The sequence below is a fragment of the Stegodyphus dumicola genome, chromosome X2, assembly GCF_044657685.1.
Source record: "Stegodyphus dumicola isolate Sdum_Otavi_A_Nest chromosome X2, ASM4465768v1".
Lineage (NCBI taxonomy): Eukaryota > Metazoa > Arthropoda > Arachnida > Araneae > Eresidae > Stegodyphus > Stegodyphus dumicola.
Window position 1 is genome coordinate 127,757,671 of NC_140781.1, and position 27,012 is coordinate 127,784,682.

At 31.6% G+C, this 27,012-nt stretch overlaps 1 protein-coding gene and 1 long non-coding RNA gene across 13 annotated transcripts in view; one reads left to right on the forward strand and one right to left on the reverse strand.

Moving 5' to 3' along the window:
• The window catches only part of LOC118202012 (homeobox protein OTX2-like), a 232,008-nt gene that overhangs the window by 184,602 nt on the left and 20,394 nt on the right, over positions 1-27,012 (forward strand). The gene's annotated exons all lie outside the window — the stretch shown is intronic.
• LOC146992910 (uncharacterized) overlaps positions 1-27,012 on the reverse strand; it is a 119,690-nt gene that overhangs the window by 1,081 nt on the left and 91,597 nt on the right. The window lies entirely within an intron of this gene.

A 27,012-nucleotide genomic window follows, 5' to 3' on the forward strand; every position in this document is an offset into this window, starting at 1 on the left:
GAGCGGTCTCAAACTCTTCTTTAAACTCTATGCAATAAAATGTATTAAAAAAAATTAATCATTTTCTCCTAATTAATTTCTGTAATAACCAAGCATCATGGAATTCCTAATTAGAAAGTTTCGCGTTTACGCGCGCGATTTTTTTAAATTATGGCATGGCCAGAGCAGCCGCTTGCAAATGTATACTCATGGAACTTACTTCCTCTTGCTGCCGTATGTAAAGTAAACTATTTTTTCTAGGAATATTGAAAACATTTAATTTAGTCAAATTAGTGTATATTACTGATTTCAGAAATATTTAATTGCATATTCCCTTAACACTGAAACATTATTAACACTCAAAAATAATAAATAGCTATTACTTAATACACGGATTAAATTTATACACACACGGAATAATATCCTTGCGACTAAAAATGTATATATCTATATATCTATCTATCTATATAATATATATGCATCTTTATATGTGAAGTATATATCTACATCTATACCTTCCTCTCTCTCAATATATATATATATATGAATCTTTATATGTGAAGTATATATTCCCCTATGCTTAATAATTAAATACGAGGTAGCTCAAGGCATGCAAACTGCTAACATTTTAATACACCAAACAGATGCCCGCCAATTTCATATTTGATTAGTTTCGAAAGATCTCCGTGCCTATCTGTGCTTTGAGATTCAAAAGAAAAAAAATCAGCTAATTTAATGTCAATATAATGCTGAGTTTTGATTAATTTTTATGCTAATATTTTAATAACTTTTTAAGTATAACAACGCAAGATTGAGAAAAGGAGAACATTTATTAGAAGCAGTAAGCATTGAAACAATATATATGTTATTGGTTGGAATGTGAATGGTGTGAAACTTTCAGACTCATCAAATCAAGCTCAGCATTCCATCAAGAGTAAAGGATTATAACCTTGATAAAAACTGGTGCGAAAGCTCGAGACCGCTCGTCGTTCAACCAGTAATAGTCCCTGGAGTAGTCTACTTTCATACACCTAATATCTTTTGTTCGTACACATGTATGTCCCCACATTCATTTATCCCCACACACATTTTTTGTAAATAAAATTTGTAAACTGGTCTATAATTTCATTCCTGGTATGGCTTAATGAAGTATAGCTCAACAAGTGTATCTTAAAGCTCTCAAAAATAAATCATGAAATTTAAATACACGTTTAATGGATGCGTCATTGGTGGAGATAATCTTTTTCTTTGTCCTGTTCTAACAGAGAGCTCTCTATTTAAATATCATTGGGATGCTCGAGATCCGATGAGATTTTCTTCAGAGTGTTTAAAAATTTTGCTTTTCGTGTGTAAACTTTTTTGTCTAAATTCTGGTTCTACTACTGAATTCTATATTTATGTTTATATGCACTTTATTTGCATCTTATCCCCTTATGATAAGTTTCCAAAGGCTTTTTACGCATTGTAAATAAAAGTTTAAAAAAAATGTTAATTAAAAACAAGCGTTTAAACATTTTCCTTTTGTTTTCCTGCGGCAAACTGCATTTTTTCCCATGGAAATAAGGAAATCCTGTCATAGAAATAGACTGTGCATCTTTAGAGCGAGTTACATATAAACTGTGCTATAAAACACAGTTTTGACAAGTTATGCGAAATATTTTAATCTCAGGTCTAAAACTGTTTCTAATTCTAATAATGATCATAATAAAAACAGCAACAATAGCAATTGTAAATTTAAAAAAGTGTATTATGAGATCCCAGATCTTAAATGTGTCGCCAATACAAAAATGTTTGCATACCAACCAGCGACATACTAACCTGATCTAATGCATACCAGCCAGCGGCAACTGAAATAATGAACAAGTTAAAATTTTTTAATAGAAAGTAAAAGCTATTAAGAAATCTAATTCATATTTTCCATTTTTTTATTATAATCTTACGCAATAGTTAAGAAGAGCATTAGAACCAACCAAGTACAATGTTGATAAGTGTACTTTTTATATCATAAAAGGGAGAAAAAGCAATTATTTTGAAAAAAAGATATATATATATATATATATATATATAATTACAAAACAATTCATTCGAAAACAAAATATAAACATACCTAGTATTTTCGCGCATTAAGTTGCAGAAAAATTATCATTAAAGACATAAAGTAAAAAAGTTAATTCACAAGTGATATTAAAAACTTTTGCCGTTCAAAACTGAATAAAAATTAAAAGCACATTTAGAAACTAACTTTTACTGCACTTTTTTTATACTTTCAAGAAATCTTTGCTTTTGAATAATTGGTGTTGCGCAAACTTTCCCGTATCTCATTACATATTTCATTGCAGATGAAAGAAGAATTTTCAACTTATATCAGTCTAGACTTTGTCCTTGAACCTGGTTTTCTACTTTTCAACTCGCAACTGAAAATAACATGAAAAAAGAAATCTTTTTAGTATCTGATAACAAATCTGGCAAACTTTGAATTGAATGCTTGTTGACAACGAACAACAAAATCTTTCTGTGTTTCTTCAACGTCACTCTTTGAATCTCTTTAGCAGGATGTATTTTATGCGATATATTTAAAAAGATACTTAACTTCCCAGCTAAAGCGAAGGATGAGTATGCGTTTCGAAATGCATATTTTAATTTTAAAATTTTGCAGGAATTCTGATTGATTCTATTTCTAACTTGCAGTACCACTAATTGGATAAAAAAATTATTTCTTATTTTTCTTTTCACTGTTTAGTTTTAATTTTACTTACATATATGAAAATGTATTTTAAATATTAAAAAAGCTAAAGTACATTCTAAAATATATAATCAAGCGCTAAAGTAGCTTAAATTAAATTTTTATTTACATAAATCAATAAATTTACTGCTCCAAAGACGAGAGCAAAATTTTTTAAATTTATTGAAAGGCATATGAATCCTATGATGGTTAAAAATTAAACAATTTCGCAAAGAGAAGTATGTTGTTCCAATAAGGAAGGTAAATTATAATAAAGTTATCGGAAAGTAAGCCTTTGGCCAAAATTTGAAAGAAAAAGCAGCTAAAAGCTAAAAACAAAAATACAGAGAATTAAAATACCTTGACTCCGTACTTTGGTGAGGTCAAAGACTCGAAATGCGTTAAATCTTATTTATAAAAATCCTATCCAAATCCGTTTATAAAAATCCTAATAATTACATCTATAAAAATCCTATTTCTAAGTTCCGTGAGTATTCTAAAATATTTTTTTAAATTAAGTCTAAAACATTTTCTTCGATCTTTATAATAGTAAATTTATTGATTTATATAGGTTATATATATATATATAACAAAGCACGTGATGTTGAATTTGAGTTAATTTAACACTTGTGAGGTAATAAATTTTTATTATAGCATATTATAAAATGTCAGTATACTAAACACGCTTTTAGTAAAAACATAAAAAAGCTTTTGATAAACTAGCATCTCATCGTTTTCAAACAATGTTCTTTCATTCAATCCATTACGTCTTCTACTCAGTTAGAAAGCCGATACCACACTTAGCATTCACTAATCGACTTTTAGACATGAGAATACTTTAAATAATACCAGAAACAGTGTCACATTAAATCGAATAAGTGTCAAAGCACGTTTAAATGAACGATGATCCTTAGATAAAAATCTTCTCCTTGAGTCGTTCAATGGTAAATGGAGAGCGTGTCTACGTTTCGTGCCTCGCAAACTAAGTACGCTGATTTGTCAAGCATGATACATGTGCACTCCCTAAACAACGCACATTTTCTTAAAAATGGTTCGTAGAGAAATTTTAAAGAATTTAATTATTAATTGGTTCTGAACAGAAGTAATTTAATTTGTAATAAATAATGAATTTAAGTGCTTGAAGCGAAATTTTCTAGAAGTGAGAAATTGGGATATTTGCTTTTCTTGATAGGTAGTTAAGCGTGATTTACCGTGATACAGAGAACATGAAAACTGCAGGATTTTTTTTCTACTTATTTCATCTTTTTCATCTTAAATACAAAATAACACCTGAGAATACTCGCAGATTTATATTTTTAATTTTTTTTAGTATGCTCTTGGATCATAAAGCTCTTCACAATAATTTTCTCGCTTTCATGACTGCAATTTCTCTCTGAATGTTGAAATATTGCGTTGCTTTATGTTTGCTGCAAAAGAAAACTGCTTTTAGTTACATACGAAGTCAAGGCCACTGCTAAGCTTTTTTGCCGCCGGATGCAATCTGTGCGACTCTTTTAAATCTGACCCTCGGTGTCATCCTAAATTTTAAATATTTTGCCACTTGATGCGGCCACTTGCCCGGCTCTGACGCCGGTCCTGTAAGAAATATATGTAGTACTCACAGTTAACATCTGAAGGCAATAAACAAGAATAAGCAGTTTTAGACCGTCCTTTTTCTTATTTCTGCTGATGGCAGTTGTTGTACATAAAGCGACAGGACAAGGGTCTAATTCAAAGCTTGAAATTCTGTCGGAATCGGAAAGTTCCTGAATAGTTTACTTTTATTAATATATGAGGTTAAACTCAGTTTGGTATAAGCTAAGGGACAGTCTAACATTCCAGACTGCAGAACGAATTTTTCGTCCACCTGTTCCTTTCAATACCAAAACATTAAACAATTTATTAAAACTTGCTCTTGAAGGGCAAAACAAAATCAATCAGCAAACTGAATTTTCTCTTGTTTCTTAAGACATTCCCAAACAAAAATTATTCAAATTACTTACAAGTCAATATTTAAATTTAAAGCCTAACAACCTGTTTGTGTTTTTTGACTTTTACTAAGTTATTTTTTCAATGAAAGACAAATTCACCAACTGTAGCAACAGTGCTAAAGGCAACATCAACCGACCTAGGAGATTCAACACGGCTATCTGATGTTGCCAATCCTCTTCCCTAAACTCAAATTCTCGCTTCATTATAAAACTCACTTCAAATATCCTGGTAAAGTAGTCACATAAAATATTCTGGTAGAGCATATAAAACAGTAGAATTCAGGACTAATTTCAACATGAGAAATAAGAAGCAACTGAAAATAAACCTTACAAATATTCTGAAAGAAGAATTTGAATAAATTTTAACATGCATTGTAACATAAGTTTATATTTTACATGTGTTTGCTTAACCATTGAACATAAAACATTACTTAAATTAGATAACACTGTATATCACATAACTAAATAAATTTAATGGTCGCGTAGGTTTAAATATTAATTTAACAACATTTATGGACTGTTAGTCATTTGAAAAGCTGTGCAAATAAAATACAGTACATAACCCCCTATTCAGGCTAATTATTTGCTTCATTGATTACAAGTTATTTCATTGATTTATATGTTAGAAAAGGATTAACTTAAAACCATTTAATTCATTTATAAGTTTTAAAAAAGATCCTAACAAATGTACGGTAACACGGATCTTCTGAAACGATTGCGACGTGTGGTTAAGCAACATCCAGCAACACTGGCCGGATATGAGTCCATGTTACTATGATTTCAGTCTAAAAGGAAAGAATCTTTACGAAAGCCAGAAGAAAAAATGTTATCCGTGCTTTAAGTCGGTCACTGTGGAAAATTAACTGAAGTGAACGTGTTAATGGTGTACGATGCTTTCCATTAATTTGGTAAAAGGTTGGTAGACATGACAAGTGATTATAAAGAGAGACCCGTGGCAATGAAATCTTTTGAGAACCATCTACATATTGCCACTTTCTATCCAATCCTTGTAAAAAGTAAAACTTAAACAGACTGAACCTTTTAATGAATGAATAATCAAATAATTTGCCCAATATAAATCACGAAATTGAAAATCAAAACAAATTAGATGATTAGTACTTGACTAAAATAATCACAGTATAAAACCAATCTATATAAATGTAAATATCAGAAGTAAAATACCATCATTTGATTATAACTTTTGTATACATATAATGCTTACAAACTTAAATAAACGTGGGATTTAATCATACAAAAGATATGGATAAATCATCTGGATCACCACTGTAAGTGAATTCTCCGTATTTTTATTTTAGGGTTTTCAATGTAGTAATGCCTTTAATGTTCCTTTTCTCATGAGCTGAATTTTTCCGAGTAAAATGGTGTGTCCCATGCATTGTGTGATGAAATTGCCTTCTGCTAACTCCGTATTAAAAAAAGGAGTTATGCCTGTAAATTGTGTAATACCATACTCGTGCAAGAGCTTTAGCTTTTATATGAAGGTATCCGCCTTTGTTGCCCTCTGTTAAAAGATTAAATTTTTTTGCATTCAAATAATATACTCAGGTTTACTTATTTCTTAGGATGAAAACCGCATTTTACGTTTGTATAGCGGATAAGCTACGAAAAGTTAATCCTCCCTCCTATCTCCGTTTAAGCCGGCTTAGCAACCCAAAATACCTGAGCCTTTACCGATATTGGTAATAGAGTAAGTAGGGTTTCGTTACACTCTGGAGTGTCAATGATACGACTTGGATACGCGTATAATAAGCACTTCTTATCGGTTTATAATCTCAGCGAATTAAACTTACTACAAAAGTACTCCGTTTTATGCATTGATTTTGTTGTAATTAGTGCAGATGACGTTTCTAATTAGTAAATGCAACGTAATTCCGTGGTATTGCTGTTCGGTGTAAGACTAGTTCTTGCATTATAATCATGTATAATGAGGCATCAATTACATTTTGTTTGAATAATGCTGAATTGGTAATTTTATTAATTTTAGTAATTACTTATATAGGTATGTTAGTTATTTGTAATATAATAGCCCACCAGCGGCCGAGCGGTAAAGTCGCTGAACACTGGTAGTTCGGTCCGAGGTTCGAATCCCGCGAACGGGCTGGCTGCATGGGCGTTTTCGTGCTTTTCCCCATGTGTAACGTGTATACGAGCCAGTTTCCCTTAGAAAGTCCTCCACGAAAGGCATCCCTCCCCTTAGGCAGATAGCCCTCGTGTGCTTTGCCATAATTAAATACACACACACACACACACACATATTTGTAATATAATAAGTTAATTACATGTTATGTTACCTTAATAATGCTGGTAACTACTTGTATAATATATGCTGGTAATTTATAATCAGTTCTTTTCGGAGAATTTTTAATATGCTTTGCATATAATTCTTGATGTAATTAAATTACTGCAAATTAGCAGAATTATGCACATAATTGAAATTTAATTAGAAGAATTACATGAATACTAAATTTTAGTTCGAATTGTTTTTATTTAATAATATTAAATTGCTGTAACTTATAATATTAACTCCTTAATTTGCATAATAGAACATAAGCATTTTTTATGCAAGGAAACTCATTTCCAAAGAAAACTTTACTGTGTAAATAATAATGCGACATCCTATCTGTGCATTCAGAAGGATACACGATGAAATTTCTAAATGCTTGCTAGGGAAGCCTTATGAAAAAAAAAAAAAAAAATTAATTAAGTTCCCCTTCACCCTTCCGTTAATAAAAAATATGTTAAAAATTTTTTACATCAATTAGTAAAAGAAAAGTTCAGAAAGAAGTACATTTAAAAATTTTATGTTGAGTCCAACTAATTAATTGACTAAACAACAATTCTGATTGATATCGATAACCACGTTCAGATAAGTATTTCACATGGAACTTCTAGCATCAAATAATTGTCAAGAAGTTTATATTTATACGAACTGAAATCTTTGTTTTCAAAGCACTGTACTTCGACGGCTTCGAAAGAAGTTTATCCCGAAAACATGATTAATCAGACCAGAAAACTATCAAGTAGGAATAAACAATATAAAATTTCAATCAGAATTTGATTTTAAGAAAATTTACCACAAATCAGCTTTATAATACAATTTTATAAAATATGGAAGAACATAATTTATTTTCAGCTGCAGAATTCTGTAAACCATAAGATAGCAGTGACACGAAAAATTTCAGCTGGAAAACATTTTCCAACTTGTTTAAAAGTTTTTGCGAAGAAAACAAATCCGCCAGTGTTCGCTGAGGCTTTTGTGCTGTAGATGGTCATTTGCCGATGCGAATAACGTTGGAGAGTGGGGGTGATCAAGAGTATCGATAGCGGCCGATTGTGCACCAACCCTATTGTAAGTGGCATCCTGGAAAAAAAAGGGCCATTGAAGCCCGACCCGTAGGTCATGGTGACCGCGGAACACAGATAGGATTAATCTAGGGGACGTTATTAATAACTCTCTCCATCATACCGAAGCGGCCTCTGTTGGGGAACCATGCAGACCAGAGGATTAGACGCGTGGACTTCGCACAAAAGGATGGAGATTAGGGATAGATGTATCGCAGGAGGGAAGTGGCGGAGAAAATAGAGGGGGGGGGGAAGAAATGTAAAAACTGAAAAAAAAAAAAGGGGATTTGAAGACGAGGAGAGATTCTTTCATGGAGCGCCACACCTGCGAATATCGGCTGCCGGGCTTCCCCTAATCCAGTTATTTGTGCCTTTATGCAACCGATTGCCGACAGATTGGACAGCGGGCTTAATCCGCACACCAAAAAGAACCTAGTCAAAAAATATTCTTTGTGAGTTTAAAGTTGCTAAAAGGCGGAAGGGGGGGAGGGAATTTATATCAGCCTCTGGCAGTTGCATAAGGGTCCGCGTCCGCAAAGCCTATTACCTGCTTGAGCATGCATCGCATCGCTCGGTCCTAGTTCTCGCGATGTGAGTCAGCCAGCCCACCGCGCTCACTATCACAACGCAAGCCATAATAGACGTCTTGCATACAATGTACCACCCAAATCTCACTTCAGGGTGGTTTTCGCCCTTGATCGTAGAGTCTCTTTAACCAAGAATTCAGCGCATTTTTTTCGTTCAATATCAACGGCGAGCTTATTCATCCCCTTGTATTCATTTTTCAAAGCCTACGTCTGCAACAATGTTTTGTAAACAGTCAGCAATAGGGAAAGGGGGTAGTAAACGTATCAGTGCCTGAGCAGTTAATTTGGAGGGATATATCTAGCAGCAGCTGTACTTTCATTAAGTAGTAGGGCAATTTTGTAAGCTCTTGTGCTACGTAAAGGCATTCCATTCATTCAAATGAAGTCTTTTACTGCAAACCTAAATTGATTTCTCTTTAGACACTTTTTTTCCTTTTGAAAATGGGATTCATTCACATTAGTTTTCCAAAAATTGATTTTCGTTTCCTTTTGAGTTAGATAAGAATTACCTCAGCAACTTTGTTAGAATTTCAGGTAGTTAATTTATAATCTGAGTTATTCATATTTTAAGCCAGTTCACCAGTTATAACTTACCGAGAAGCAATGTCATGATACATTATGAATAATACTTCTGAGAGCCTACTACCTTTATTTTCCATAGGGCTTATAAATTATTTTCTATTCCGATAATAAAACTGGTAATTCAATACTTAAGGATGCTCTCTCACATCCGATTTCTTTGAAATGTATGTTGCCTGAATTTACAATACATCATTAAAATTCAGATAACTTTAAAATTTCACATTAAAGAATATGGCTCTTTTATCGAAAAAAGAGATACTGAAAAGCCTTTCGTAGTTACTCTTTCTTTGATTCTTTGGCCGCATTTTTAAATGTTTTCTTCTAAAATTAGCCCATAAAAATCTTCTTTACTGAGTTACATTTCGCAGAAGTGTTTCACATTAAAAAACTAGCTTTAAATAAAAAAAATTAGCTATAATAATAGAGTATTGCGTGTATTTTCTCTTTCTGCATTTGTTCCAGTTTTCTCAGCAGGAAATGCTTAATGTACATAATATCCATTGCATTAGTGGGTGAACCAATGAGGATAGGCAGAATAATATTCTCCTGAAAAAAATATTCTTTGCATTGTCTCTCTAAACACTTGAACCTTTTCCTATGAAATCAGTGCCAAACAAGGACTGAGTTTTATCAATCATTAATATTCACGTTACTAATACTAACATCGAACTCTCGAGTGCTTAAAATTAATTCTCGAAATGACCACAACTTATCTGCTTTTGTTCATTTGAAAATTCTAACACACTAACTCATTATTAACAAAGATACTAAACGAAGTTTTTTATTTTTTGCTTTGACATATAATCTATAGTCTACAAATTCATGAGACTGTATTCAGTCGTAAACAAAAATTAGAAATACATTAGTTATTATTCTTGCTGCTGTAAAAATCAGTGGTCCAGAGCTCTTTCTTAAGTAATAAATAAAAAAAAATATTGCGAGTTACCTTTACGATTCGTATGGGTATAACTTTGTGTTACCTATTTCATTTTTAAAAATCAAATCATTGTGGTGATTCTTAAAATTATTTCTGCCCGCCAGTGGCTAAACTGAACACTGATAGTTCGATACCGGTTCAGATCATTGGGAAAAGTTTGGGTGTATGGGAGGTTTCTTATTTTACAATGTGTAACATAAATATGAGGCTGTTTTCCTTAGAAGGTTTTCCACGAACGCAATCCTTTCCCTCGGCGGAAAATCCTCGTGTGCCCCTCAGTAATTCAATCTTTGGAGACAATGTATGCAGAAGCTGGCTTATATGAAAAACGGACACTTACATTTGGATTAAAAATTGCAAAATGTACGAGGTAAAATTCATTGTACATTTCACTCTAGGTAAATATTAAGTATCTTCTGAGCTTTTGCATTACTTAAAACACTTGGTAATAATATATATAACATTATTTAAGGGAATATATATTTGTGTGGCTTCTGCCAAGCTAATATCCGTATATTTGCTTTTCACTTTTGTGAAACATATGAGATATTCATTTATCAATATATATATATATATATATATATATATATATTTGTATTCATAATAAAGGACAGAGGAGGATTTAGAAATAGTCTTTGATTAAGTGGATGATGATCCTCGAATTGATCGTATTTGGGAATAATAATATTTATTTCACTAAACCAGCGATCTTCTTAATCATTTATAAATCAATTCACTTATCTTATGCTAAAACTGAATAAGTTATGACTGCTTCTACACACATTACCAGACATTCAGAGCTATCTTTAATTTTGTTCCTTGTCAAGTTCAAGTTATTTACATTAGATGTAGTACTTCTTTTTATATATATATGTAATTTATTTATATCAGCGAAATATAAAAATGGAAAATAGAAAATAAAGTATGAGAAGTGGAAGATCTGTCTCTGAATGAAAAGTTTGAAGCAATCTTTGGATTTACTTTAGTACAAGTGATATTTTTTTTGGCCGCCCATTTGCAATCTCTGTGGGTCCTAAATGCTGCTGTCTGATGCCTAAGTTCTAAAAATGTTGCTGCCGTCTACATAAGTTCTTAAAATTTTGTCATGCTTAACTTTGTTGCTTGGTGCTTAACTAAATTATAAAAATTTTGCAATTCTACCTCCCGGTATGGTCGCATGAGCTGCACCGGCTCTGGCGCCGGATCTGCACACTGTAAAATGAGATACAGTAAAACACACAGTAAAAGACAGCCAGTAATAGCACTGTTGATGTTTGCGTTGAAAGAGAGAATTACATTTGATGGAAGTTGTTAAGCTATTTTTTCAATAAATAATATAATATTATCAACGTTTGATTTTAATTGATGCAAAATGTCGCTTCCTTAAAATTAAATATGCAACAAACATCTATTTTTGAAAATCTTGATGAATTGCGACTGAAGTACTCTGAGACTCAAATGCTTGCTTTCATCTTTAAAAAGACATTCCTTCTTTCCTTTCTTAACAAGTTAGAAAAAGTCTAAAGTCAAGAAAACTGGGTCAAAAGATATGACTTCCTTGTTTATTCAAAGTAAATTCTGTTATGAGAGACATTTTTTAAAGCCATCTGTTCCGCTGTATAAGCAGCATTTAAGAAAAACTAAAATCTTGATCAATTCAAGTTTTATTTTATTTCTAAATTGTTTTCAATCTGAAAACGTACTAATACGCTATGTGGATAATTTATTCTCTACATTTTGCATCCTAAACTAATAAAAATCATTTTATGTTTCTTATTCTACTATCTCAACAATTATTAAATATTATTAGCTTCAGTTAAACATAAAAACATAAATTCTTTTCGATTTTTTTATATTTGTTACTCCTCTCCCTTTATGTACTAATGCTAGGTGATGCTTAATGCTAGGTGAAGCATCCAGCGTTGCCCGGGATTTGTGCAGAGTAAATATCCTTTACTTAGGGGGGGGGGAAGGGCAGTTTTATAAAATCCCAGGAAGACAGTGATTTTACTCTTATTTTGGTTCACGGTGAACAGCTCAAAATTGTATAAAGCTCTCTTAAAGCTGTAGAACAGTGCAAAATTAACACAGCGCCATGTAACAGTTTTAGTAACATTACTTGCTCTTTTTTTTTTTTTTTTTTTTTTTTTTTTTTTTTTTTTTTATCAGATATGCCTTTTTTTCAGAAGTGGCCGATTTACTCACTGTTTTTGAAATATTATCGGTAAAACTGATAGAGAAAGCACTTAAAATCTTAAAATTAGCTCTTAAAACAGAGTTCTAAGCTATTCTAAAAGATAAACGAACAATGTGCCATTTCATGGCTTTAGTAAGAACTGGTAACGGGAACGTAACGACGACGACGATGTAAATCTAAGATTGGAGACGCGATTTCAAAACTGAAAGAACTGTTTAGAAATATCATTTAATTTTTGTAGAAAAGCAATTATAATTTCCTTGCTTAGGATGTATGACTTCCACTGATAGCGGGAGAACAACGACAGCCAGGTGCATTTAAGATGGGGGGACATTCTAATATAAACACCTGAAGGGTGGATCCCAGGCGTGGGTTTTCGAAATCTTGTGTAGCCAGTGATCATCTTCTTGGTTTGAAGATCAAGTATGCAAAATTTTATCAATATCGGAATACAACTGCAGATTTCTATGAATTACACGCACAGAAATAAATAACCGAACACTCTTATTTATACACATAGATGAATTAAATAAATTCAGTTACTGTAATTTCACCAGTCCAGTTTGTAATTAATAATAATTGAAATGAATCTGCGTTTATTACCTAGTTATTTAAATCGCCTACTTTCTTGATTAATAATAGAATAAATCTGAAAGAAAATTTAAATATAGAGAAAGCACTTAAAATCTTAAAATAATAAATAACCTAACCCGCTTTGCCTAATAAGATAAATAACCCGCTTTGCCTAATAAGAAAACAGTACCTCATGGAAGATAAAAATATTTTAATTCGGACAGTGGCAACACATTCCTTTTAAATATTTAAGTTTGTTCATTAAATTCGAAAGATAAATACATTGTAATCGCAACAGATTTCTTTTATATCGCCGAGTTTTCTGATTGAATCTGAAGGATAATATCTTATGCTTTGCAAAGTAGCAACCAGAGTTTTACTATCGATGACTTATTACTTTATTTTACAGGTAAACTGTACGTAATTTTCGTAGGAAATTCTTTCATAAAGGCACTTCTCACGAGATAATAGTTCTCATTTTTGCTTTGCAATTAATCAAACTAAATCAATCTCAGTGTTGTTTCGCACGACTGATCACTTTTAAGTATTCATTTGTACAGAATAATTAACGCTAAGCATTCTGTTACTTCTTTTTTATTAAACTGCTAAATATTTTTCGTTTGATTAAAATTGCTGCAATAATAACACTTCCTCTATTGATGTTCTTTCTTTTCTTTTGTCTTATTTTTTATATATTCGAGAAAGATTATACACTCAAGAGCGATCTCATATTAAATTTAGATAAGCTTAACATCTTTTTTTTTTTTTTTTTTTTTTTTTTTTTCTTCTAAAACCATTGATTTGCCCTGGTGCTTTTTTTGATAGAAGCTGTAAAATATGAACTGAATATTTATTGCGTTCTGATAATTCGACATATTTTTGCAACTTCGCTAAGCCGGTCGGGTATCATGACTTGCAGAACTAAGAGAACAACTACATCCTTGTAGCAAATACATATTTTATTTTGATTTCAATCATAGAACTGATGAATATTAGTCAATGAATAAGTGACTTAATGACTGAGCTAGCAGTGATTTATATACGCATGTAACAAAACAACATACGAGTAATAAAAAGGGGTTAGGAACATCTTACATATGAGTCTTACTTATGATATTATATATGAGTTTTATACTTACATATGAGTCTTACTCATTCATCTTTCTTATGAGTTCCAAACCAGATAAAGCTCTTTCAGTCACTATGCAATTTTAAGGGTTAACAGAGGATTTAACCAAATAGCATTTTTTAATTGTTTAGCAATTATTCCTCCTGTTAGAAATCGGGCATTTGTCACATATTTATTATTCAGTTATTTTATAAGCGCATTGTTAATTAACAGTTCATTCGTCATTCAAAATTTGTGTTTTAAATTTAAATATGATTGTGTAATGCATATCTAGACAATAATAATTTATAATAGTGTGATAAAAAGGAAATTTTTATTTAGTGTGATAATTACAAAGTAGTACGGAAAGCCTTATTTTTAGCACAGACTTCATCCACTGAATCAAATTAATTTTGAGACTGTTTTTTTAATTATAAATTATTACACTGGCCACAAAGCTGATTTGACTTTTTCACTTCATTGAAGAAAACAAATAAACTTAAGAAGAAAAGTGCTGAATACAGTTTTATTCTGTTCATTGGTTGCACAGGTATCATGCTGTGCAACTGCTTTTAGGGAGGGAAAAAAACAATACTGAGTACCATTTAATTCTGCGCATGGGTTGCATAGGTATTATGTTGTGCAAATGCTTTGGGGGAAAACAAATTGCATTGAGTACAGTTTTCTTCTGTACAATGAATTGCGCAGACATCACTCTTTGCAACTACTGTTAGGGTTAAAAAAGTAGTATTGAGTGCAATTTTATTCTGGACATGGATTGCACAGAATATCGTGATCTGCAATTGCTTTTAGGTGTAAAAAAAATTACGGAGTGCAGTTTAATTCTGCATATTAGCTGCACAGACATCATGTTCTAAAGTTGCTTTCAGAGGGGAAAAAATACGGAATGTGCATTTTTATTCTGTGTGGGATTTTATTTTTTATTTATTTATTTATTTTTTTTTTTTAATTTAAGAAAAAAAAAAGGGAGGGCTCAGAATTTTCGTTTGAGATAATAAACCCAAAACTTCCTTTAAACTTTCAGAAACAAAGAGATTTAATGTTTACTATTTTAAGCATTCCATGTTTAACAACTTTATTTAATTAAACCCCTTTGTGAGATTAATAAAGTACATCGTTCCATATTTTATTCAGCTTTAAAGCGAAAAGCAAAGAATTTTAATTTAATTTCACTGCATTCTCATTCGGAGAAGGCAATTTAATTCACATATAAAAAAATTCGGGTAATAAAAAGGCTTAGACATTTTGTTATTCAAAAGCTATATAAAATATTCGAAATTCCCCTTTTCCCAGGGTGATAATGAACTACTAAAATTGGTGATGGTGGGAAATCGTTGATTGACCGTATCACCAATTTGGCCCCAGTGTGACACTGGAGTTACACGATAAACGAATCATTAAGCGACGGGGCTAGCTGAAGCTGAGCTTTTCGAAATCCCATTGAGGATGCTTGTCCCAGGGGGGTGATTTCGAAATAATCAACGAAACCTTTGAGGTAAGGCTGAAAAAGGCTGCTGCAGCCCACGCGCGGCCGTTTTTAATCCGGCTTTACAACCAGTTGAAACCGTTTTCGTAAAAGCTGCGGACGTTAAAGAATAGAACCCACATTCAAATGATGTGATCTCATTTGATGGCGAAGCTGGGAAACGATATTTCCCCTTCCACCCTTCAGGGCGTTTCTCTTTCAAACCTATGAATTCCGATTGGTTTTTTAAAGCAAACATAATGGTAGACTTTCCCTATAATAATAATTCAACTAATGATAGGATCAGCTTTCGTGTTTAAAATGTTTAAAAATCTGATATATCGATAACGACTCTGTTTACGCCTGTCTCATAATAATTAAATGATTAATTACTCTTTCAGGGCTATTTATAACGAAAAAAAAAAGAATAGCATTTTTGCTAATCCCTTATTATTAATATTGCAACCATGTTATAGAAATTACCATGTAGATAAAAATTTGTTACAGCGAATTTTGTGAAGATATTTTTATATTAAATATGTATTGCCGGGCTATGCGTATTGTTGAGTTACTTGAGCATATTGTCAAGTAAACCGAAATTTGTTAAGATGGCTTTTGTAAAAGTACATTTTCCTATTAAGAATATTTTCTTGCTAGGCAAAGCAAACATTAATAAAATATTTATCTTCAGAGATGAATATTGGGTTGTGAGAAATAATATAATTCTTTAATAATATATCATGCTTGGCATTCATTTAAGTAGAAATTCGGAGCAGATGCTGATATTAAAGAGTTTTAAGGAAAAGAGAAAAAAGCAATGATTCATCGCCGCTAAATTATGGTGTAAAATATGAGTTTCTGCTCGTGTAAAGCAGTCGTCATATTACACGTCAAACTAAATTATTCGTTGTTCTTGACATCTCAGAAACATAGAAAAATTTTTTAATTAGGCATTTGGCCATTCATTTGGAGATGAGCTCAGACTGATTAGAACTTCCTTCCACGCTAAGAACGAGCCACTGACTATACCACTTGTGGGAGAAGGTAATGCACTCGCAAGGGAGGAGAGATAATCATGCATACGCTCATGCCTTACTCGGGATGAGGCTTGTGTGATGCAACTAAAAAGGCAAAAATAATCTTTGTTGAAATTTTATAACCTGAAACAAAATAAAACAATTGTTATTGTTGTCACACAAGTATTACATGTGTGAGAACCGAAGATTTTCACTATATTTTATTATTTTAGTTTTTAAATATTATATATATTAAGTGTAATATTCCGAAATAAATAATACAATAGTTTTAATCCGGTGTGTACATAGCAGTTTTTTTGTTCTGGTTTAATTATGATATAAATATAGCCCCTTGAGGATTACTGGTAAGCAGGGAGAGTTCGAAGAAAAATGTAATAGTTTTAATGATAATTTGATACACAGGCAATTTTACTAATGATGAATGTGGATAGAGATGAGTTAGAAGAAGTCTGTGTCATGCAGAAATTTCTTTCCGCATATGTTACCAAAGGCGGCTAACTATAGGCATTTTCGTTTTCTTCAAACAACAAATGACTTCTTTTTCACTAAAAATTACATTTATCCCGCCCCCGTTGCCCATCCAAGCTATCGTCAAAAGAGACAGGAAGGGGAAAAAAAAAAAATAGAGCAACTAACGGAAACTATAATGTATGCTTGTTTCGAGAAACTATCAAAAATTAAATGGTAATTTAATAAAGAACTCGTGCTAAACAACGTCAAAAACGCGGGGAAAAGGAAGAAGAGAATAAGAAAAGGGAATTTTAGGGCTAAGCATTTAAAGTATTTTAAAAGGTCTTTCAAAAAGTATCTGTTCTACGTTGCCCACCTAGCGCTGCAACTCCAGAACAACGTAAGTTGCTACAAAGTAAACAAGATTTATTGAATATTCGAATTTTTTTAATCTGAAATTCATGTTTTACTCTAGTAATCTAGAGTAAGTTTACCGAGCTATTTTACAGGCATTCTATTTAGTTGTCGTATACAGCAATTAAAGCTAGTCTTGTTGACCGATAAAGATCACAACTATAATAAATTTAATGTTTTTGCTTTTATAATTCTTGTCCGTAGCGGATCATTTGTACTGAGTTTTTAATTTTTATTACTCTTTTCGGGGTTTTAAATCTTAAGAATGGAGCAAGGTACTTAGCAGAAGGATATCTTTAAACGTCCTTTAACAGATTCTTTATCATGCTCATTGCTTCCCGTCAGCTGTTTCTCTCAGTCCGTTCCGTATTTTATACCTCTTTTTTGCTAGAGACAGAGAGAGTCTAGATGGTCATATCATCAGAGGCTGTAAGGTTTAAAAAAATAAAAAAAAGTAAATAATAAGATTTGAAAAGTTAGGTTGTTGATATTTTTGATATTTAGTTTAATTCTCCCCCCCCCTTTTTTTTTTTTTTTTTTTTTTGGAATAAAGAAATGAATTTTTCCTTAATTTTCAGTACATATTTTACTTTGTAAATTGTGGGAATAGGTAAAAAAACCTTTTAATTTTTACTCCGTTACATTAGCTATTCGATTATTATCATCAAATCAGAGCACTGCCCTGATAAACAGTAAAACAAAATGTAGTAGAATGTATTATGTAACTATGTGGGACAAATATTGATTTCGCTCTTTTTGCGGAAGGGGGAGGAGAAGCACAAAATTCATTTCCTCAATCTTATATTTGGATTACAGTGCAATCCACATACTGCAAAGTCCAAATTGTTAGTAACTACAAATGGCCTTCAGTTGTTTGACCAGTGTGATCTTGTGTATGCTGATATCTTTGCTTTACAGTTTAATTAAGTCGATTTTTCATTATGAACAAACCTACAGGAAAATTATAAAAGTGTTTGAAAAGGATGTAATTTAAATATTAACCTTCTATTACAATGAAAGGCTTTTATACGGGGTAATTCAAAAGTCACCACTTGTTTAATGGCAAACTAGCATTTTATTGAATTAAATTCTTAAATGAGATAAAAACTTCCAAAAAGCGCTTCTCAATGCATTCTCGAATTTACTTCACTAATTATAATAATGAAAAAAATGGAGAGTATAAATTTAACGATGATTTAAAATAGGATCATCATAGTGCAACTGCGATAAGCATCGAAATGGATAAGAAATTTTAGTGCTATCGAATTCTGATAAATAATAAACGGCGCGTCAAAGACGACTTTACTCATTTACAGATACAATGATTAACTTAATATAATGATTCAACTTGTTCTTATGCTGGGCAACTGCCTGAATAATACAAGTATAATTGCAGGAGAAAGGTTAAGAAATAATAAATATCCTTTGAAAGTCTAAAATTCTCTCCCTTCTTATAAGCGCTTATTTTAACTTGTAGATTTTTTAACTTTGATCATTTTTAAACTTATTTTAACTTTTTGAGATCCAAAAAGCGAGAAATCAGAGATGCCGTGGCTGGAATTAGAACTTCGTACTTTCCGACTGCTCACAGAACGTATTTCCAGTTACACCATAAAGACACGTAGTTGGAAAAGAAAAAAAAAATCCTTATTAACTGCCTGTTTCTTTCATCGTTAATTGCTTGATTTTTAAGTAGGATGTCTTCGTATCATGTGTGGAAAAAAAATTTTGTACTCTGCAGTAAGAAAAATTAACTAATTGGACTTAACATGCAGCATTTAAATTAACATAACTATAGTATAAATTTTTGATTTAGCAGTTCTTATTTACTAATTAGTTGGGCAATAGTTTATAGAAATTCTGTTAGTTGTGTTCTCATTTTTATTTTTATCAACACTACTAATAGTAATAAAGCATTTACATTTTTTGTTACATTATTTTTATTACTCATCTTATTACACTATCTGATGTCCTGAAATATTGTTGCTATTTTATTACTATTTTGTTTTAAGGTGATATTTACTTGTACAGACCTCACTTCTGCGACATACGCGGTTTTGTCTTTGGAATTGCCGTATCAGTGGTGTTACCCTCAATTCAGAGTTAGAAAGTTTGAGAAACGCGAAATCCTCAAGGTTTTGAGTGATACTTAAGAAGCTACATATTAGCTCAAAAATTAATTTGCTATTAATGTATAAATAAATTGACATAAGTAAAAGAGCATCACCAAAGAAAAAGATGAAAAGATGACTGAATTGCTTCAAAGAAATACAAATAATAATCAGCTTACTCTTTTACCTAAAACTCCACTTTCATCATAACTAAAGCCATATTAGTTTACGCGCATGTCTGTTATACTAATGACAGGACAAGGTGACAACTAATCTACCGAGTAAGAGTTGGGACAACTAATCTATCTAGTAAGAGTTACTTATGTACATAGCTTCGAGGGCATACTTAATGTATCGAAAGCCTTAATCCGATCAGTGTATTATTTTATTTACTCGCTTACCCCTTCTAAATTGAATTCTCATCTTTTTTTGTGTCACGTGTTGTTATGACCAGACATTTCAATGCCCGTATGTTTCCGCCTACTATTAATGGTAGAAGATAACAGTAATTAAAACTTTTACTTTTCTGCTGCGAGCTTCATACAAAATTTTCTCCTTGTCCCTCTTGAGTTAACTTATCTCCTTTAGCATCATTTTTCCGCCTACCCCATTATTTCTAAATCAGACGTTTAAGATGCTACAACAATGTTCGAATAAATGGAATAGTCTTTTTGGAAATGTATTAATCCGCTTTCATTTGAAGCGTTTATTTAATTCTTCATTTAGCAATATATGTGTGTGCATTACTCCTATTAAGAACAACTCTAAAAATAAATGTTATCTATTTCGTGAGAACTATGAATTATTTTTATTTTTCATGTTAAGTTGTTTGAAACAGTCATTCCTTTCAAAAGCTTTTGAGCTTTAGCAGAAATATATTTTAATGAGAGGAGTTTCAATGTATTTGATTAAAAGCGATGTAATATTGAGAGTAATGCGACGTAAAAAGTTATTTCTGAATTTCAAATGATGTTTCACTTAAAACTGCGCTCGTGTTATTCAAGTTTAGATAGAAGAATATATTTTTAAAAAGGAATAATAAGCTCAATAGTTTCTACTGTAGAAAGCAATTAGCAGTCTAACACTGGAGGTTAAGATTCCAGTTGTTTTCTAATTTGTTACTTAGATTTTAATTATTGGGGAAATACGTCTTATTCTTCTTTTCTCCTTCAAACAACGCTACATCATCAGAGATAGATAGACGAGTTACTTAATTTATTTTAAGAAGAAGAAATTAACAGGAACGAATGATACTCTGAAATATGGTTTATTTATCAAAGCTAATTAATGAGCAAATAATGTTTTATATTTATAAAAATAATAATTGATTATTTAATTGAGTCATTTTAAATTAAAATATCAGCTGTTAGGGTATCTGTCATCAATGTTTATTATCAAAATTATATTTACAGAGAACTTTCTACGGAATGAGAGTTCCAAGCAGTTTTTAATTTTATTAACGTGAGCTTATTTAAAAGTTGTTATAGTATATGCAAATAAAATCTTTAAAATAATTTAAAACTATTCATCTGCTTTTCAAAAGCACATAAGTGCGCTGATCTGTTTTCAAGATTTTGACTGCGAATTCATTCTTGGAAAAATATTTCAACTGTTTATCAAAATTCAGTACCATTAAATCATTAAATTACAGCAGTACTATTAAATCAGCATTATGACCATTACAGTAATTTCGAATATGAAGAGCACAAATTCTTCATCTAATATATAAGCGCGTAATTTTTTATAAATAATAACATTAAAAATCGTAGCACATGCAGCTTATAATACATGTACTGAGAAGTTTTTATTCTGACTTTGATTGTCTCATAATTAAGTAGGAAAGTAGTAAATAGATGCATGAAGACCTGTTTGACTTCACTCTTAGTTTCATCTCTTGATGATAAAATGAGTAAAGTATTTGCTAGAGGTTTACAATACTGCACATGATATAAAGAAGATTCCTTCTAAATGCCCCTCATTGTTTTTAAGAAGGAAATGGTTCGTTTCAAGGTATATATATATGTATATTCATTGATCGCTACTAATTCATGAAGAGATACCTTTCTAATAGCGTATCATTTATGGAGCACAAGTCACTATGTAGTTATAGAGTTTTGTTTTCTTTGGCAGCATAGTCGAGACCTCTAAGGCTAACATGAGCTATCGCTATGTCTTATGACAGAAATATAGGATGGATTTATTAAAATTATGACAGAAATATAGGAAATTATGACAGAAATATAGAATGGATGTAAAATACTCTTTTATTTAACTCAGATAAAAGTTTAAACGATGACTAAGTTAACTAAAGTTAGTCGGAAGGCTACACAGACACAAAACGTGCAACTTGGCTCTGATGACTATCGGCGTAACAAGTCTAATGCCGGGAATAACTCACGCTGCAGATATACTGCTCTCGAGAGAATCAATTAGCAAATCGTGACCTTTAGCAGGTGGAACACGCTCCGATTCTAACATCTAAATCCTTCTTTAAATACTATCTCGTTTCTACCTCATTTGAATACAAGAAAATGGAGAGTGAGAAAGACAGCAAAGCAAATTAACATGAAATAATTGGTTAGTAAAACTAGATAAACCCTTACATACTTAGTTCTTTAATTACCTTAGAAACCAACATTCACAATAATTTTAAAAGGGAAGATAGCAAACGATTATGGTGTGGGGTCAGCCTTTTATTCAGCTTTTAAGTATTTAGTTTGAATTTTTGAATGAAAAAGAATTATTCAAGTTCTAGTATTTATTAACATTTTCTATACTTTTAGTTGCTAACTAAAAAACTAAATCGAAATATATTATGTATTTTTCAAGTTTGGAAAGGAGGGAGGAAGGGGAATAATCTTCTAGCAATGGTGAAAGGGATGCGTAGGATAGAAACGGTTGAGAACAACTGGACTAGACTATAGTAGTTCTTGAAGATGGACAGTAAATTTAAAACTGGTACATATTATTAAAATATTGTATTGCTTTTAAAATTTATCTTTTTTGCATTCTTTTAGAGTACTTTTTACTTTAAAATATTTTAGTTTACTCAACCGATTGTGCATTAGGAAGGATGAAATTTTGAAAGATACTGGACCACCCCACGCCGAGTGGGCTGACATTTTGGCAGAGCAGTTCAAGAGATATTTGCTTAGAAAGTCCTTTGTAAAGTCTTTTCCAAAGTCACAACACTCCTTAGGCAGATAACCCTCTCCTATGTTTGGCCATATTCAAATAAACAAAGAAGCAAACTGGCTCGTATTTACGTTACGCACGGTGAAGACAACGTAAACGTCCATACAACTTGCTCGTTTGGCCAGGATTCAGTTGAAATTTAATTAATTGCTTTAAGCGAGTATTTTTATAAATGTTTATCCAAAATTTTCCTAAGGTGTTTCGAGGAATTTGTAGCCAAAATAACATTGAGATATAAGTACATCCTATTAAAAAAACACCTTGAAAGTCGAACTTCTAGTGTTCATCGCGATTAGCCACTCGGCCGTTGGTGAGCTTTAATTATAGTAGTTTAATCAGGGTTTTCTTTGAGAGTGGGGTTTCGCATTCTGTCCATGTATAACGTGGGTATGAATTATTTTCCCTTAGCAAATTCTGATATCCTTTCAAAGGCAGGAAGCCCTTGAATGCCTTGTCGTATTACAAAACCTAACTTAAAAGTTGTTATAAATAGTTCACATATCAGAATTCAGCAGTGCAAGAGATTTAAAACTGAATAAAAGTTTTTACTTTCGAGTTTCTGTGTAGCAAATCGTGATTATTGAAGCACGTTTGTCTTTTATCCGTTGATCTGTAAGAGATTTTTGTGCGTCAGAGAACACTTTGAAGAATGACTTGTTGAGATGAATTTCATTCAAAAAGTTGTACCAGAATGTTCTGGAAAGATTATCTAGTGGCTAAGTCATAGCCATTGAGTGCTTTTCTAAAGGCTCTCTGTCATCTACTAAGAGGATGAATAATCTGCCCTAAAATGCGTCGACTGGAAAATGTTGTTTTGGACGAAGTGGATTTAGGATTTAAAGTAGTCCAGAAGCTTTATGTGGAAATCCCATGAATGTTTCTCGTACCGATTTGCAAAGCAACTCGGATATAAACAAGAACGGCCTGCATGCCGAATTGTAAACATAGTAAAATATTCCGCAGGAAGATTGGCAACTGAGAAAAAGCGGCACACGTCGGGAATAAAGCGAGCGGCCGGGATTAAAAAAGATTAGCAAAATAACGTTATGTCCACCGGAGGAAATTTGCGAAATATTCACTGAGGCGCACCTACGGATTAAAACCCGAATTTAAGAATGACTCCTCGCTAATGTCTTGGCGCAATAAATAAAAAAGATGGCTCAAAAAATATGATTTATGTGGGGGGAAATCTATGTACGTGTTCTTACAAAAGAAAGGTTGAGTCGGGACATTATATTAAAAGAAAAAAAATAAGCACTGTTTTCCCCCTTTTCTTAAAAGAGGGGGGAAAATAAGCAATCTTCTTATTTCTCTATTTAATCCATAAAACGATTTAAAAGTGGCCACGAGAATGAAACATCGGCAATTCCTTCGTCGTCATGCTTTAGTCGAGAAACATCATCCTGTGTGTGCAAGCGAAGAGTAACTCTAAGACAGAAAAATACTTTTATAAAGACAAAATGAATTATGGGGCAGAGAAAGAAGAAAGAAAAGATAGAAATTTTGGTTGGCTTAAGAAGCTCCTGGTATATTATCTTCTATTATTTTTATAAGATTTATTTTTATTCTTGTACCTTAACAAAGAGCACAAGCCTTTGCAAGCATATGGTAACTTTAACTTTCTGGTCAAAATTTAAGACGAAATATTTGGAGAAAATGGATAAGTTTACATTGTATGGAAAGTATATCTTACAGCTGTGTTGCGTTGGGTCTTTTTTTAATTATCTAAACTAAAGAGGAATACATAAATAACAAAGTAAAGCAATATTTGAATTTTATTTCTAGGTTATTGATTTTAAAGCTGAGGAAGGAAAAACTGTCAGTTATGCAGATTTTCAACATCAATTCTAAAGTTATTATTGATCAAAAGTTATTATTTTTTAATTTGTCGGCCGAAGAAATATAAAATTTATTTATACCACAAATTTCTGCATTTATATAGGCACATGGCTTATGAATCTTATCTCAAAAGATACACTTCTGCGTTTTTATGTTTCTCGTGTACATGCGGGATATTTAATCTTTCAACACCTTTCAACTTATAGACATCAGGAATAAAAACTCCGTATAATAATGCTGCAGTAGAATAAATGAGTGACTGCGCTTCTTTCGTAAAAACTTCGTTGCGAAAACGTTAGATTTAGCTAATTTTAAATAAATTTCAGAATCAGAATCATATTTAAAATTGAAAATTTATTAGCAATACTATGCTTTCTTTCAGACTGATGTCAGAGATTTTTGATGCCATTTCTCATATCTTCAAAACTTTTCGTCGCACACACAGCATATCAGTATACAGTCGTTACAATGGGAGTTAAAATGTGTCCGATCTGAAGAGGTAAAGAGAGAGAATAAAAGAAACTTAATTTAATAACCAAATAAAAACTAATTTAATAATTTTGCGGATACTTGTTTGTTGCTTTTCCTTTTCAAAATTAAATTTTATTTAACTATTTTCTTTTTTCTCTCTTCTTCTTCTTCTTTTTTTTTTTTTTTTTTTTTTTTTTGTCCGTGCGTGCGCGAGTGTGTGTGTAACATCTGTAGCATTTACAGTTCTTGTCTGCACTTACCATATGTGCTCTTAGTAACCGAAAAGTGTGAACATTTTTAAAGTATTTTTGTAAAAATGTTTTTGTACAGTTTTCTAGGATTTTGGTTGAGTTCTAGGATTTTGGTTCTAGGATTTAGACAGCCCTTAGGAGAAATAGTTTATAAGGATAAAAACTGCTTATATTTTACATTGACTTTTATTTTCAATAAATGAATGCTTTCAAGTACAGTTTTTCATATTTCAATAGCCAACTGTTGTGAATAAAAAAAAGTCACTATTTATAATTTGTTATTTTAGACGTTTTATAATCATATGGTTTTGAATTAAATAACTAGAAATTAATATCCCTGTTTGCTTCCTTCATGATTATTTTTTAATTAAAGTGATCAGAAACAGTCTTTTTTCAATAAAATGAATTATTTTGTGCCTTTAAATACTAAAACTAAAACCATGGTATTTAGTATAAACTAAAACCATGGTACCATTACTAAAAGGTATTTTTGAAAAAAAAATTATGAAAATTGAATTTTGAAAAAATTACTTGACCGCATTGCATTATCATCGACGAACAGTGTGTGTACAAAATTTGAAAATTTGAACTCTTTGGCTTAATCAGGAAGTAGGTTGAAAATCGATGACAAAGTTCTGCTCACATTATGGAATAATATGAGTGAACTAAATAAAAAGCTTATAAAACGATAGTCTTAAAGGGAGTTTATTGATATTCATAATTTAAGTTTTAAATAGAAAAAATTACCTTTTCATTTTTATTAAATTTATATAATTTATGGCGCATGAGGAATGTAATATTAATTTTGTTTCTAAATTGCATATATTTTAATACTACTCTTTGCACGTAATAGAAATTTTGGGTTTCGATTTTATGTATTAAACAAAAGATACGTCACAGCAAATACTTATAACTATGTTCAGAGTTTTATTTAACAGATACTTTTGATAATCAAGTTGTTCCCGTGAAAAATTTAAATATCTTTTACGGACAGTTGACACCCTCCATCTTTATTGCTTATTCCATTTCTGAAATGTAACTTTTAATTTTTTGAAAGAATAGCCTCTTTTCTACCGATTCATGAAACAAATTGCTAGATAAGTCGCTGCAAAGAAATCATTTTACAATAAAAATTTTGAGCTGTACCCAGGAGCAGGGCTAACACTGTGAAGGAAATAACTTACAATTAATTAACAGTTTTACTATTCTACCATTTTAGTGAGGGAGAGTCAGCGTCAGAATAGCTATGTAATCGAAAGACTAAATTCTCGAGTTCTGTGCCGCCAGTGTGCTTAAGTCTGTTTTGCTAATAGAAAAAAAGAAATTTCCGGTTACTGAAGAAGATGCTCTATGTGCGATTTGCTTAGTAACCAAGAACGACAAAAAAAAAAAAAAAAAAAAAAAAAAAAAAAAAAAAAATAGAATTTCATCCCTTGACTTCTAAAGCTGACAGGGATTTTAAAACGAGAATCTAGAGACTTTTAGACCAGAGTTTATTAAATACTTTAAGATCCCTGTTCCTTATATTTTGATAAAACCTTCTACCCCTTTGCATATATGTATTCATACATACAGATTTATTTAACTTTTATTAAAATTTTAATCTATTTCCAACACAGTGCATAACAAGTGCTAATTACTCTTCAATTAGCAAAACTGTTGCAAATTTCTGATCTGACATTTTTAACCTCACGGAAAACTTCCCATTTAACTATGCAG